The sequence below is a fragment of the Schistocerca piceifrons genome, chromosome X (assembly GCF_021461385.2).
Source record: "Schistocerca piceifrons isolate TAMUIC-IGC-003096 chromosome X, iqSchPice1.1, whole genome shotgun sequence".
Classification (NCBI taxonomy): Eukaryota; Metazoa; Arthropoda; class Insecta; order Orthoptera; family Acrididae; genus Schistocerca; species Schistocerca piceifrons.
The window spans coordinates 379,516,626-379,530,009 of NC_060149.1; the positions used below are offsets into that span (position 1 = coordinate 379,516,626).

Here is a 13,384-nt window from a genome sequence, read left to right on the forward strand (position 1 = left end):
CAGGATTCGAACGTGCGACCGTAGCGGTCGCGCGGTTCCAGACTGTAGCGCCTAGAAACGCTCGGCCACACTGGCCGGCGACAGGGTGTACACCTGTCGAAATATCGGCGGTTGTCGAAGACGTCACCCGGCTAAATTCTCATAAATTGTTTGAACATTTTGTACGCCGAATAAACTCAAGCTTCACACGTCAGGGACTTTTTCTGAAAAAAGCTTCTGTGCACTATGACAAAGAGCGACCGCATTGTAGTGTCCGCTCTTGAGAAATCGTGGTTTTGAGATACGGAGCATCCTGTGAATAATTCCGGTCCCATTCTTTCGCGATACCACAGTTTTTATCCTCTTAAAAGCGCCCTTAGAGGCTGTTGGTTCAGCTCTGACCAAGACGTGAAAGGAACACTACAAGCGTGGACTGCACCTCAGTCGAAAGTGTACAGAAAGCTGCACAACGCTGGCAGGTGCACCGAGAAGCAAAGGTAATGCCTAGAAATATAGTGCATAGTTAATTCTCCTGTTGATATTATAGGTAATAAAAATTGAGTGATAATTCCTACTGATCCGGCCTCCAGATTTAGCGTAAAAAGTACAATACCAAAGGCGATCAGTGAAGATTTACACAGCCTGCTATAGTGTTTGAAATTTCGAAGCTTCGGAATAAAAATTCTCACAACGTTTAATAGTTTCTTTATTCCTAGGCTTTTTAATGAGCCAGAATACGTCCGTAATCAAGTTCCTTAAGGAAACCTGTGAAGAAGTGTATACACATATTTGTGTTTCGCATTGTTGCTCATATTTTACCTTAAGCTTCATTTCACATTCCACAACATCGAAGTTGATAATGCTTACACAAACAACACGTCTTCAAAAGCTGTGATGAACCTGGTTTCGTTACCTGCATGAGGCTTAAATAGGAGATTTCGTTGTTGAGACCATTACAAGTGTTCGCCCTTAGGCTACCATTCAGTACAGGTTATCGTTAAGGAGAGTGCTTTGTTCCTCACGAACCGTTACTATAAAAACGAAAAGAAATTCAACCAGCTGCTCTTGGTTATCTGTTTCTTTTTCTGTTGTATTCAATAAGTAGTCTCCGCTTGTACCTAGCTCCACGCGTCTGAATGCATATTGATTTGATATACATATAATGCTAACCTGAGGCGGCACGCAGAACGGAGCGTACCTATTGTTTTTACCAAGCGGTGAAATAAAACATCTGTGCTTCCTTCTTGGTCTTATTGAACGTAAAACTGTAGATTGTGATGTTACGGTATCATGGACATATTGGCGTGCAATAGGAGAGCGATGTTTTTTCATTATTACTTCGTAAATTTATTATTACACTTAGGAAAGTACTGTGTGAGTTTTACTTAAATTGGAAATATAATACACAAATTTTACAGTAAAAAATGACTATATTCGTGGCGAATATCTTTCAAATTTGTTGAAGTGGTGGTTCTCGATACCTAAATAATCAGTTCGAATCGTCAAACGATATTTTCGGTGATATGGGGGACGACATTTCTCGTTACATGTATTGAGTACCAAGGTGTGCGCTCGATATCCACGCTATAATTTTAAACCATTCTGCAATCCCTTATTGTGAGAGAGGATAACGTAATGTTGATGTTATTCAGCAGATTGGTTAGGGATGTTGAGGTCGATGGCTCATTTTGTTTCTTTCGCAAAGTGTATACTTTGTTCTAACACAACATTTGACTCTTTGATTCTTTCCCCGTGTTCCACTGCGACCTGATCCGTTGTCACATTAACAGGACATTGCACAACAAAACTAAAAATCACAGTTAGTCATACAATACAGTTGGGCATGTGTCCTTAGTCGCCAATAGGTCGAAGGAAAGCAATAACAGACCTCCGCTACTTAAGACCTTTACTCATGAGGGTAATCGAGATTCGCACATTGCCCTAGCCGTCACGGTTTCCGTGATTTAAAGCATCGGACATTTCGCCGTTACCTTGTAGGGAGAAAAGAGAGATACATATTACTCTGTGACAGTTATGATTCAATGCTGACACATACCCGATGACTTCCTATACCATGACGCCAAAAATGACATCGTTATGCCGCTTCAAAATATTGGTAGAAAGAGGCCTTTCCCCAGGTCGCCTCCATACTCGCAGACAGTGGTCATCCGTAGTAGTCTTGAACTCAACACGACACTATTGATCAGCAGTCCATGCTTCCCATTCACGGCACAATTCGAAACGCAGATGTTTGTGTTGTGGTGTTATCGGTAGCCTACGCGTGGGATGGTAATTCTCTAGTCTGGCTGTTGCTAGTCTCCGACCAATGGTCACGATGACACGGAATGATGAAGAAAATACATTATTTGTTCTCGGATGACAGACATAGATGTGAAGGGGTTACAATGTAATATGGCGATCCTTTCTTGTGGTGGTCAGACGTGGTCGACAGGAAGTTTGACGACAAATGTAGCTGCTCTCATGTCGGCATGCAGCCCAACATTGGGCCACTGTTGCACCCAAATGCCCCTTGAAAGCGGCATGCCCCTAGAAAGCGGCATATTGCACGATTCGACCATATCCACAATGAGACCCCTTCCAAACTGTTAGAAGCTGATAACGCTGTAGAGGCTTATCTCACTAGGGGTAGGATAGATACTGCCTACAGGAAAATTAAAGAGACCTTTGGAGAAAAGAGAGCCACTTGTATGAATATCAAGAGCTCAGATGGAAACTCAGTTCTAAGCAAAGAAGGGAAAGCAGAAAGGTGAAAGGAGTATATAGAGGGTCAATACATGGGCGATGTACTTGAGGACAATATTATGGATATGGAAGAGGATGTAGATGAAGCTGAAATGGGAGTTACGATACTGCGTGAAGAGTTTGACAGGGCACTGAAAGATCTGAGTCGAAACAAGGCCCCGGCAGTAGACAATATTCCATTGGAACTACTGACGGCCCTGGGAGAGCCAGTCCTGACAAAACTCTACCATCTGGTGAGCAAGATGTATCAGACAGGCGAAATACCCTCAGACTTCAAGAAGAATATAACAATTCCAATCCCAGAGAAAGCAGGTGTTGACAGATGTGAAAATTACCGAACTATCAGTTTAATAAGTCACAGCTGCAAAATACATTTCTAGCATTTGTAGACTTAGAGAAAGTTTTTGACAATGTTGACTGGAATAGTCTCTTTCAAATTCTAAAGGTGGCAGGGGTAAAATACAGGGAGCGAAAGGCTATTTACTATTTGTACAGAAACCAGATGCCAGTTATAAGAGTCGAGGGGCACGAAAGGGAAGCAGCGGTTGGGAAGGGAGTGAGACAGGGTTGTAGCCTCTCCCCGATGTTATTCAATCTTTATATTGAGCAAGCAGTAAAGGAAACAAAAGAAAAATTCGGAGTAGGTATTAAAATCCATGGAAAAGAAATAAAAACTTTGAGGTTTGCCGATAACATTGTAATTCTGTCAGAGACAGCAAAGGACTTGGAAGAGTAGTTGAACGGAATGAACAGTGTCTTGAAAGGTGGATATAAGATGAACATCAACAAAAGCAAAACGAGGATAATGGAATGTAGTCTAATTAAGTCGGGTGTGCTGGAGGAATTAGATTAGGAAATGAGACACTTAAAGTAGTAAAGAAGTTTTGCTATTTGTGGAGCAAAATAACTGATGACGGTGGAAGTAGAGAGGATATAAAATGTAGACTGGCAATGGCAAAGAAAGCGTTTCTGAAGAAGAGAAATTTGTTAACATCGAGTATAGATTTAAGTGTCAGGAAGTTATTTCTGAAAGTATTTGTATGGAGTGTAGCCATACATGGAAGTGAAACATGGACGATAAATAGTTTGGACAAGAATAGAATAGAAGCTTTCGAAATGTGGTGCTACAGAAGAATGCTGTAGATTAGATGGGTAGATCACATAACTAATGACGGGGTATTGAATAGAATTGGGGAGAAGAGGAGTTTGCGCACAACTTGACAAGAAGAAGGGACCGGTTGGTAGGATGGTAGTACATGTTCTGAGGTATCAAGAGATCACCAATTTAGCATTTGAGGGCAGCGTGGAAGGTAAAAATCGTAGAGGGAGACCAAGAGATGAATACACTAAGCAGATTCAGATGGATGTAGGTTGCAGTAAGTACTGGGAGATGAAGAAGCTTGCACAGGATAGAGTAGCATGGAGAGCTGCATCAAACCAGTCTCAGGACTGAAGACCACAACAAAAACAACAACAACGCTGTCTCACACGATAACATGGCATCTCAGTGCATTCATAGTGATCTCTCAATATCTGACGCCGTTAACCCCCATTGTACCTCCACCAGACCTGGTAACATCGCTAAACTCGAACAACATTAATGCACTCAGGTGACCGAGCTACCTGTCGTAGAGAACTGCAAATCTAATCATTTACATTCCCGCCGACTGCAAGTACGAAATTACATTGACAGTTGACCGTGTCTTCTGAGTGCGTCTCATTGTGTTTCAAGCAATGGATTTTCCGGGCTAGTTTCATTTTTCTCACCCTGTATAAAGTAAATGCCAGGTATGATTCATTCTCGGAAACTACAGCTTGTCTGCAAAAGAGATAGCATATAGTACATTTGTGCGGAATATATGTGATAACTGCTGATTTTTTTAGATTCATATCACGTCGAATTACCAGCAAAAAATGTTTCAAATGGCTCTGAGCACTATGCGACTTAACTTCTGAGGTCATCAGTCGCGAATTACCAGCAGACATCAAGAGTATACAAGACAGGGTGTTGTGAATGGCCGCAAGCTAGCCTGACTGGCGAGAGAATGTAACGGAGAAGTAAAAAATTTAACTTGGAGACACTCGAAGAAAGAAGTCTTACATCTTGTGAGAACTTGCTTAGAAAACCCAAAGAACTGCCTTCCCGGGCAGAAACTACGAATATCCGTCAGCACCCTACCTACCTATCCCATCGAGATTGCGCAGATTAAAAAATGAAAATAACAGTTCCCACATGCAGTCATTCTTCAGACGCTCCATTCGTGATTGTAACTAGAAGAAGTGGCACAGTAAAAAGTATCGTCTTGCATGCACTCAACAATTATTCTCAGAGCATGGATAATTTAGATTTACTTAGAAGCTGTTACATAATATAGTCTAGTTACTGTCTCCGGAAGGGTGACTACAAGAAGATTGTCAATGACAACTAGCAACATCAAAGCTCCTTCTCCATTATTATTTAGTGCACTGATTTAGAACTGCACTACTTTAAAACGTCTCAGGCCGTATAGCCATAAATAATTACAGAATGAGATTTTCACTCTGCAGCGGAGTGTGCGCTGATATGAAACTTCCTGGTAGATTAAAACTGTGTGCCAGACCGAGATTCGAACTCGGGACCTTTGCCTTTCGCGGGCAAGTGCTCTACCAACTTAGCTTCCCAAGCACGACTCACGCCCCGTCCTCACAGCTTTAGTTCTGCCAGTACCTCGTCTCCTACCTTCCAAACGTTACAGAAGCTCTCCTCCGAACCTGGTAGAGCACTTTCCCGCGAAAGGCAAAGGTCCCGAGTTCGAATCTCGGTCCGGCACTCATTTTTAATCTGCCAGGAAGTTCCGTAAATAATTACTGCATCGATTTAGAACGGATAGGAGAAATTTACAAAACAAATACCGGCAAGTATGTTACAACAGGCTGTCTAAGGCCGCAAGTGAAGAAATAACAGTGTTTTGTGATATTTGATAACATTGACCTACCTTCTGGTTCTGTGTCCATCCACACATCCTCCACCTGTTAAAGCCTATCTGCGGGTACCTGTTCAGCAGTCGTACTGCGCTCGAACTTGTGTTGCATAGTTACTCCCTGCATTAACTCGACACAACTCAGGGAGGGGGTCGTATACCAGCAAATAAATAACACACTTCTTTGATAAAAACGAACTTTATTATTGCAGCCCTATACTCTCTGATTAGTTTGGCGTACAGTAGTAAGAAGACAAACGCAAAGGTACAATTGCCACACAGTGTAATCCCCAGAACCTATACGGTAGCTGCTAATACCAGTTAACAAGAACCACTTTTAAACTTAACTCACTAGTGACTCGGATCTGAGACCACAATAACATTGCTGCCACGGGGGACTATTGAATTGAAACACCAGGGTAGTTCTGAATCTGCTTGGTATTGAAACCCACCCATATTCTCCAGGACGATGAAAGTAGACACACACACGGTCCTGACCAAAATTATTGTCAGCGACCTTTCAACACAACACTGAGAAAGTTCACCACCGTCATCGTTGTACTTACTATCAACAAGGTGAAACGTGACATAACGACGCGACATAAAATACGCTCGTTTAATCTATGGCTGTAGATATTGCCACAGTCAAAAATATAACTTCAAACAACCAATTAAAGTCGCTTACTACATAGACTGTTCATAGTCTGACTTTTCCAACATAATATGGACAATAAAAAAGCTATTTGCACCACTGAGGTATAACTACGATCAGCTATAAGTCAACATATGTCGCATTCTGCCCTGAGCAAGGGCCTGCAATCCCTACTTATCATTTTTAGCTGATCGTGACGTTAGACACAACACGTCCCCTAATACCGTAATTTCCCTTGATACACACAGTTTTGATGGGATTATGCTACACACGAGTTCCTACAGTACAAGCCCTCTAGCAATAATGACTGAAATAACTTACGATCATACTATCTCCTCAAAAAAGTATTTTTCTGGATGGACTATTTTTGCATCTTCCACCATTAATGGCCCGAGACAGGTCCCACCATCTATTTTTGATGGGTATCTGCCCCTATAAACTGCATCTCACTTGAGATTTTCCGGTAGTATCCCTGCTCGAAGACTCTAGGTCCCTCCTAATCCTTTGTTCCAGCTCCCCCATGGGTGACTTACATTTTTACCAGACGCTTGGCGGCCCTCAGCGTTCCGATGGTCAGAAGTGGCAATCATACAATCCAGCGAATTCTGAGACAAGTGCTCAATTAAAATTCAAACATCTACCGATCTAAAGGTAGGATTAAATGGCGTTTTCATCAATAAACATTAAATTAAGCAGAGCGCGTACTAATAATATGTTCTACTATCATTTCTGCGCTTACGCTTCTGACTCGGTTATGTAACTTAACCATTAGGAAAAGAGTACGGTCAGTTATTCAGTAGATCACTCCCACGTCTCAAACTCTGCAACTGTCAAATCAGTCTCCAATATATCCACTCCCTGTTAGTGTTAGTCGCCCAGCATAATATGAGTGCCTCTGTGGTATTTGGGATGAGTAGAAGGAAGGTTTGAGTTGGTCTGCTGAATGGGTCAGAGCTATCCATAAAATACTGGCACTTAGGGTCGAGAGCCGTTGCTCTACATAGTTACAACTTATCACCCTTAATGAGAAAGAAGGAAAGACTGTTAAGATTTAATATTCTGTCGACAACGTGGTTAAGTATCAAACTAGACAAATGGAAGATGATTTAGGATAACTTTAAAACGGTTTCTGTATCAAAAGGAGTATGATTTGGCATGCTAAATGACCACCCAGATTTACATTCTTTTCAAATCTGTTGTCAAATTAATGCAGGTTTAAATTCTGTAGTGCTTTTCTAGTCATGGTCCTACTGTAAGTGCTATTCCCTCGCCTCCCTCCAATCACTCAACTGACTTACCCACCCATTTACAGGGGGATCTACAGTTTAACACAGATTCCAAACTGCACTGCAACTTAGCATTTTTCACATTCACTAATAAAATGCCTTGCAAAAAAGTGAACAATGCGTAAGGGGACGGTAAAACTAAATGAAACTTGTCGGATTGAGAAGATACCGTATAAGATTCTCTCTGAGTGGTTACAAAATTTAATGAAATTAGCAAATAAGAGTTGTTATCGGTGGAAATGGGGCCACACTGTGAGCAGAATGCGGGGCTTATATTGAGGGTGAGTTCACATGCGGAGGAGAGCTGGCCGCACACCAGTCTTCTCATCCACGGTGTCTCAGTAGACAGCGACGGCAGACCTGCTATGTATCACGGACGACAAAAGTGTTAAACGTGCTTCCATGCTTGCCACAAAGTTGGCAAAGTGTTTTCGTGGTGGAGCGTTCCATTGTTCCATTAGCACGCTTGACAACTGCTGTATGGTCGCTGGTGCCTGTGGACGGACTGCAGTTGGCCTCCCCAACGCTTCCCAAATGTATTCGATGAGATTTAAGTCGGGGGAACGGGTAAACCAATCCATGAGCCGAATATCTTCTCTTTCCAAGAGTTCCTCCACTTGCACTGTTCACTGCGATCGCGCATTGCTATCCATAAAAAAAAAAGTAGGGCCGAATGTACCCATGAAAAGACGCACATGGAAGAGTACAGTGTCACAATTAAGTTGATTGGTGAATGTACCATGTTCAAAGATTTGGAGTTCGGTACGCCTCCCCGTGCCTCCCCACACCATTAACACCTGGATCGCCGAAACGATTACGTTTGACAGTGTTCCTTGCCTTCCCATCTCTCGTCATATGAAGATACGTCCAAAATCACTACTCAAACTGAATCTGCTCTCATCCCAGGAGAGCACGTGACCTCACTCCTCGTTGGTCTAGTCCCTATTCTGTTGGCAGCATTCCAAACAGTGCCACCTATGTGCGTGTGTCAACGGAACACAATGTTGTGGGCGCCTGACAGAGAGACAACTCCCACGCAGTCACTGTGCCACTGTGGAACGAGAAATTGTGCGCTCAACATTCCCTTTAAATTTGGCTGTAATTCCAGTCGCTGTTTGGCTTGGGTCCCTTATTTCCTGATTCACGACGTAACTGTGACCCGCTGCTGTAGTTGACTATGGTCGACTACGTCCTCTCCTTCGGCCTGCAGTGCCTTTAAAAACGCTCCCCATGCAAGTGAAACAATTCGGTGGACAATACCAATCTCCTGGTCTACATTCGTCACACTTCATCATTTTTCCAGTTTTCTGTTGATTCTTCCCCTGTGGGAGCATGCTACAACGGAAAACATCATAGTGTACAGTATCTTGTCGCCGACTGACACACAGTGTCTTTGCCCATTCCTTCAACTGCATCGTGTTCTGGGGCCAGCTCCATTTGGCGATATGGTCACGCCATGTGACGTCCAGCTTTCTGTGCACGATTGGGAGAGTCTGGCAACATGCTCCCGCACTTTCATATATTTCCACAGACTTGTTAATGTGTTACTTTAATTTATTTGCCTTGCCTTTAAATTTAGCAGACCAGTGTACTACTTTTTGGGGCTCTTGTTTTGTGGAATTATATTTCTTCCTGCATGTTCTTACTACTGGACTGTTACACGTGGTTCTAGGCGCTACAGTCTGGAACCGCGCGACCACTACGGTCGCAGGTTCGAATCCTGCCTCGGGCATGGATGTGTGTGATGTCCTTAGGTTAGTTAGGTTTAAGTAGTTCTAATTTCTAGGGGACTGATGACCTCAGAAGTTAAGTCCCATAGTGCTCAGAGCCATTTGAACCATTTGACTGTTACACTGTTTCGTATATCATTAATAAATAACACATTAAATTTCGACGCAACTCTCTGTAATAAGAACCGACATTTCTATGTCGTAGGCTCGCTTACGAGCAAGTGAACTGATATAAAAATCATATACAGGTGCCGATGGACCCACAATGACAGAAATGCATTCTGTACGATAGTAAAGCACCTATATTCGTATTTGTGGCTGAAAGCGTAGGTTATTATAATTCCAACAAATTCTATATAGACACAGCAGCAGCTGTGAAGCCGGCCGATGTGGCCGAGCGGTTCTAGGCGCTTCAGTCTGAAACCGCGCTACCGCTACAGTCGCAGGTTCTAATCCTGCCTAGGGCATGGATGTGTGTGATGTCCTTAGGTTAGTTAGGTTTAAGTAGTTCTAAGTTATAGGGGACTGATGACCTCAGATGTTAAGTCCCATAGTGCTCAGAGCCATTTGAACCATATGCAGTTGTGAATTATGGATGAAATTAGACCCTTACTGGTCACTAATCGAAATAGCCTACTGAAGTGCTAATAAATGTATAATTCAACCATTCAACACCTCTTGACCAGTAAACGCTGTCTGCGACCTACATCACTATCGATATCTGGGAGTTAACAGACGGTAAGCAATCTGTTGCAATCTCAGAAATACATAAAGAGTTAGTCTCGCGGTAGCGTTCTCGCTTCCCGAGCACGGGGTCCCGGGTTCGATTCCCGGCGGGGTCAGGGATTTTCACCTGCCTCGAGATGACTGGGTGTTTGTGTTGTCCTCATCATTTCATCATCATCCAGGAAAGTGGCGAAATTGGACTGAGCAAAGATTGGATAATTGTACGGGCGCTGATAACCACGCAGTTGAGCGCCCCACAAATCAAACATCATCATCATCATCATAAAGAGTTGCAGAGCATTTATAGCTGGGAGATCCCAAGAGGTTGTTCAACCGTCAATTCGGGAAGGGTTTTCTTCCTCCTCACACAAGGGCCTCTTTCCACGTGGTGTATAACCGTTGTGTCTCCGGTGTATCTGCTGAGTGTGGGTGGCTGTAATAAGTGTGTGTACAGTGCGGTGTCATGTTTGAGTTGTAGGATATTGAGAGAAGAGAGATGGTGACACCCTGTGCCAGCATGTATCTTGCTCTTCACGAATAGAAGTAATCGGATCAGCAGAATCACATGCCCTCCCTTCGTGAGACACTGCGAAGAGGTTTGTAATTTTATACTTGACGTGGGCATTAAGTATGATGATCGTGAACTTAACGACACCACCTCCGTAACGATCTCCGTGTGTCTCCTACGCAGTCTTTCGCATTCAAAGTAAACTATCGTTTACGCCCCGTCGACGACGAGGTCATTAGACATGGAGGGTATGTGGTATAAACAAGTATGACGAAGAAAATCGGCTGTGACCGCCTCAAAGGAACCATCCTGGTATTCGTCTTTATCGATTTATGAAAACTACGGAAATGATAAATGTGGATAACCAGAAGTTGTTTTGAACCCTACTCTTCCCGAATGCGACCCTAGTGGCTTAACCGCTTTGATTCCTCGCTCGTTTTCAGCATACGGTACCATTCAACGTTTTCATTAATACCTCACATGGCAGCATCAAGAATTCTGCTTGCAAATTCATTTTTGCAAATAACGTGAACGGCAAGTTGAATGCTATCGTGATGACAGTACACTGGGTGACAAAAGTAATGGCATACCTCCTAATACCGTGTCGGACCTCCTTTTTCCCGGCGAAGTGCAGCAACTCGACGTGTGCATGGACTCAACAAGCCGACCCCTGTAGAGATATTGGGCCATACTGCGTCCATAGCCGTCCGTAACTGCGAAAGTGTTACCGGTGCAGGATTTTGTGCACGAACTGACCCCTCGTTTATGATCAATAATGTTCGATGGGATTCATGTCGGGCAGTCTGGGTGGCCAAGTGGCCCGTTGACAACGGGCATCGTCATCCATAAAAATTCCATCGTTGTTTGCGAACGTGACGTCCATGAATGGCTGCAAATGGTTTCCAAGTAGCCGAACGTAACTATGTCTAGTCATTGATCGGTTCAGTTTGACCAGAGGACCCAGTCCATTCCATGTAAACACAACCCACACCATTATGGAGCCACCACCAACTTGCACAGTGCTCGTTGATAACTAGGGTCCATGGCTTCGTGGGTTCGTGGGGCCTGCACCACATTCGAACGCTACCATCAGCTCTTACCAATTGAATTCGGGACTCGTCCCACCAGAGCACAGTTTCCAGTCATCTAGGGTCCAACTGATACGGTCATGAACCCAGGGGAGGTTCGTCTGCTGTCACTGTCCATTAACGCCAAATTTCGCCTCGCTTTCCTAACGGATACGTTCATCGTAGGTTCCACATTGTTTCCGAGGTTATTTCAAGCAGTGTTACTTGTCTATTAGTACTGACAACTCTATGCAAACGCCACTGCTCTCGGTCGTTAAGCGAAGGCCGTCGGCCACTGCGGTGTCCGTGGTGAGAGGTAACGTCTGAAATTTGGTATTCTCGACACACTCTTCACATTTTGAATCTCAGAATTTTGAATTCCCTAACGATTTCAGAAATAGAATGGTTCAAATGGCTCTGAGCACTATGCGACTTAACTTCTAGGTCATCAGTCGCCTAGAACTTAGAACTAATTAAACCTAACTAACCTAAGGACATCACACACATCGATGCCCGAGGCAGGATTTGAACCTGCGACCGTAGCGGTCGCTCGGTTCCAGACTGTAGCGCCTAGAACCGCATGGCCACTCCGGCCGGCAGAAATAGAATGTCCCATGCATCTAGCTCCAACTACCATTTCGCGTGTAAAGTCGGTTAATTTCCGCCGTGTGGTCATAATTACGCCGGAATGCTTTTCACATGAATGATAGTTCCGCCAAAGCACTGCCCTTTTGTACCTTGTGTACGCTATACTACTTCCATCTGTATATGTGCATATTGTTATCCCATGACTTTTGTCACCTAAGTCAATTGTTTGTATTGTTTTGTGGATGTCAAGAGGTCAGCGTCAGAAACGTAGCACGAGGGTGGATCAAAAAATAATTCCTACTGTGTCATAAAACTTTAATAATGAACGTACAACAGCGGAATTAGTAAGGCTCATAGTCTGAAATGTACTCTACACAACACTAGCCATCAGCATAGTCACCATGCATTTGTACACATTTTGGCCATTATTGAACCCAGGTATCAAAACCAGTTTGGAATAATTTAGGGGCCTACTTTTTGATCCACAATTTTAAAGCTAGTTTAACCACATCCATGAATAAAGCGTATGAGGTGTTGTAATGGACATAAGCAATTTGCGAAGTTGGGTGAAAAAAATTAGTAACGGAGAAATGGGTGTTGCAAGTAAGCCGCGCAGACACCGGCCGACATCTGTCACAGATACCAATGGAGGACTTGGTGATGAAGTGATTCGAGGCTAAAGAGGTGTTAGAGTTCATGATTGTGATTGCTTTAAAATCATTGTGAGGCAAATGAGTCAAGAAACAAAACTCTGAATTTTTCCAAGTTGGTTTTCTTGCCTGGGTTCAACGATGGTGCAGATGTGTACAAATGTATTGTGGCTACTGTATTTTGAACGGCAGTGTCGGGCAGACGACAGTTAGGTTATGATCTATACGAATATCGCTGTTATGTGTTCATTATTAATTTTATATGACACAGGAGGCTTTACGTTTTGATCCACTCTGGTATATATCTATGACTGCCACGTTTTGCTACTAATAGTGAATAGGACGTACCATACTCATTTTCTTATAATACTGCACGATTATGGAGTGAATAGAACACACAAAGGCGTATGCGACTTTATCGTACTACTTAGGAATAATGATCGACTAATCAGGCTGTTGCATTTAACATGCCGGC

General features: G+C 43.3%; 1 protein-coding gene across 1 annotated transcript in view; it reads left to right on the forward strand.

Annotated features, from left to right (window-relative positions):
• The first annotated feature begins 354 nt into the window (after positions 1-354).
• The window catches only part of LOC124721705 (nascent polypeptide-associated complex subunit alpha, muscle-specific form-like), a 43,601-nt gene continuing 30,571 nt past the window's right edge, over positions 355-13,384 (forward strand). Inside the window, exon 1 of the mRNA XM_047246791.1 lies at positions 355-476. The gene's annotated coding sequence lies outside the window, so the exon portion shown is untranslated. The remainder of the gene's footprint in view (positions 477-13,384) is intronic.